Source organism: Orycteropus afer, unplaced genomic scaffold (genome assembly GCF_000298275.1).
Source record: "Orycteropus afer afer isolate SDZICR_OR568_19922 unplaced genomic scaffold, OryAfe1.0 scaffold00782, whole genome shotgun sequence".
In the NCBI taxonomy this organism is placed as follows: Eukaryota; Metazoa; Chordata; class Mammalia; order Tubulidentata; family Orycteropodidae; genus Orycteropus; species Orycteropus afer.
In genome coordinates this window covers 267,930-271,509 of record NW_006922369.1, presented here as the reverse complement: position 1 = coordinate 271,509, position 3,580 = coordinate 267,930, and positions in this window count along the sequence as shown.

Below are 3,580 nucleotides of genomic sequence, written 5' to 3'. Positions count from 1 at the left end.
TGGTGTAGTGCCTAAAGCATATTAATGCTAACCAGAAGGCTGGCGGTTCAAATCCACCAACCACTCCTTGGAAGGAAAACTGGGCAATCTACTTCCATAGATACCAACTTGGAAACCCAAGGAGATGCCACTACGAGTCAGAAATGACTCGACAGCAGTGAGCTTCAACATAATATGAAAATCCTCTTTTCTTCCCCATATGGATAATCTATCTTTGTAGTGATATCACCTCAGAAATCCAAGGAGGTGTCTCTATGAGTTGGATCTGACTTGATGGCAATGCATTGCGTTGTTGCGTTGTTATTTTATTTAGGCATGCCAAGTGCCCAGTTTCAAAATTTGCTCTTCTAACCAGCATTTACAGATTGAGATGTGGTAATGAAGTAGTTATGGCCAATGTAGTGAAAGTGTGTGCTTCTAACATGAGTAGAACATTATAAAATAGTAGACTAAACCTTATTTCCCATTGCCATCTTCACCCTCTATCATTTATACTACTTGGTTCATGAATGCAAATTCAGGAGCCATTTGTGATACTAGGAAAGATGATTGAAGAAACCTAATTCTTTTTAGTGAGCTCCTAGAAATGCTATTGACATCCTACCATCAGATTTCTATTGCCTGAGCATAGGTTCTGTTTCTGCTTTAAAATGACTATTGTAGCATTTTCTGTCATCTGTGATAGACCATGTTAGAGTTCTCTAATATGTATCTACTCAACAATTTATTTGTGTTCACAAACAGGAATATACCCATGACCACAGATATATTTGACTGATGATATTCCCACATGAATATTAGTGCTACAAAAAATCCATATATATTATAGAACTAATAAGGGACAAAGATGGATTAGATTTTTAGCCACTACCAAGTACCTTGAGGGAATGAGTCAATGGGCTTTTGGTCTGTGGCCCATGGTGTTGGGTGACATTTGGCACAACATAGTCCATAAAAATATTGTTCTACATCCCACTTTTGTGAGTTGCAAATGGGGTCATAAAAACTTTCAAGCAACCATCTAAGATAGAGATATCCATGTTTCTTTCTCTGGAGCAAAGAAGAGTGAAGAAAATCAAAGACATGCAGACAATTAGTCAAAGGGACTAATAGATCCTGGGAACTTCAGTCTTCATGACCATGAAACCGAAACAACTAGATGGCTCCCAGCTACCATTGCCAACCACTTGGAAAGGGATTAAAATTTGATATCCTGAATAGAATGTGAGGACAAATGTGACATGAAATTCAAAACCACCAAAATGACCAGAATTACTGGTCAGATAGAGACAGGTGATATCCCTGAGTCCGTATCCAAGGGTTATCCTTTGGGCCTGGAATTGGACCAGCTTCTGTGGTTTAGCTCTCAGCCAAAGAATGGAAAGGCTTATAAGTGGAACATCTACCCAAGGAAGATGTACCCATTAAAAAAAAAAAAAAAAAAGATAGTTTTATTCAATGAACATTCTAAGCCCAACCCATTGTGGAACACTATTAAAATACCAGATGTAGAGAATTTCAACCCTGTTATACAACCCTAGTTCTACCAACCTCTTATTCACATATCAACAAATAAATGGCACAAAATACTCAAAATACTCTTATTTTCTTACTCTGAAACAGAATGTTCAGTAGCATCACAATTTAATATGGATTCCGACACTGCAAAGGAGGTAAGTACGGTGTAAGGAAATATGGAAAAGATGCAATTTCAACTTAACAGTCCAGTGTCCTACAGATAATATACATGTAAATATTCTAGATAACTAAACATTATCTCCTATAGTGCATGAGATATATGTTACATAATAATGGATTAGTTATAAAACCATTTAAGATGACCAAAATAAAATTACATGGTATTTCTTTATACACTCATTTAAAATGCAATTCTTGATGTAATCATGAATAAGAATAATGTGATAGCCACAGTGAAACATTCTCTGAGAGGCATGAGTTCTTTTTGAAATTTTATTCATAGTTAAAAAATAAAATAAAATGAGTAATGTTTGAATGTTTCAAATGAGGGTCTTAATATTTTAGGCCATGGTTTTAACTACATAATTTTGGTAAAAAGAACACATCCAGATGGTTATTTAACATTTAGTTTCTATATAGGCATTAACCTGTATTGTTTTATTGACTTCAACATAGCTTTCTTTGACAAGGAAGATAGTACAACGGAGATGGTAGTCTATGAACTTAACATTAAAAAAAAGTGAGAAAAAAGCAGACTCCCTCAGACGTCTGTTGAACTTGCCTGGATCAATCAGGTAGGATCTTGCATTCTCATCAGGATTCTTTAAAAATAAAAGAATATTACAGCATCAATAAAAGGTTACTAAAATTGAGTGAAACAGCAGACCACTCCATAGATATATCACATATCTTAGCACAGATAAAAATAAGAATGTTATCCAAACATCTGAAATTGCCAATATCTTCTTCTCTCAGAAAACATGGATGACTTGTTTCTTACCAATTACAGTGTCAGCAAGGTTTCATTCTTCTCTCCTACATTCAATTGCCCCCATTTCTGACACCAACTAGTCCAAGAAAAATCCTCCCATAACTGATACTTATTCAAATAAACTGAACCATCTCAAGTAAGTTGATACTAATACCTTCTTACTGAGACATGACATGGTTTTCCACAATGTGCTGTCTCATTCATTACAATGAGTAAATAAATCCAAAATATTCACGAATACCTGTGTTCATGATAGTATATAGCTGAAGGACATTCAAAGAAATTTATTCTGTTACTGTCTGTTATGTATTTCAGCACTAAAAACTTTCTGTAAAATATTATGTAATGGGCTTTTAATTAGTAATATAATGGTTCTTAAATGTATAGAGTCATTGGTCTTGTTGTCTGAAGAGATCATTCTCTGGTTAAGGATCTCATGCCTGGTCAAGTGGAGAGTTAGTGAAAAAGGGGAAGACCCTCAATGAGATGTATTGACACAGTGGCTGCAATGATGGGTTCAGGTATAGAAAGGATTGTGAGGATGGCTCACAACTGGGCAGTGTTTCTCTGTTGTAGACAGGCTCACTATGAGTCAGAGCTGACTCTACAGTACCTAACAACAACAACATAGACATAGAGTAAAATACTTAGAGTGAACAACAATGACATGGACTAGATTAAGTCTAAGAAGACAATAATGAGAAAATACCTACATAGATACAACTTTATTGTAAGGAATTCTGATTATAACATTGGTTTTGAAGGAAAATTGTACCGCTTATGTCACAAATAAGTGTCATAACAATCAAACATATTTCATGCTACTTAAATTAGATGCATCACTTTTTGTCCTAGAGTAAATAATTCTGTAATATTAGAAATAATCTTTTCTTTGTTAAATATGTGTGTTTGATGTGTGAATATGTATGCAGGTACATGTGCATATAAATTTATAAGTTTGGAATTAGGTATTTATTTTTAGAAGGGTGGGATATTCATTGATCTATCATCTATCTATATATATATATATATATATATTCTCTTTTTTATACTATATATATATAGTATGAGGTATGTGTATTATATTACAAGCATTATTCATTTGAAAAG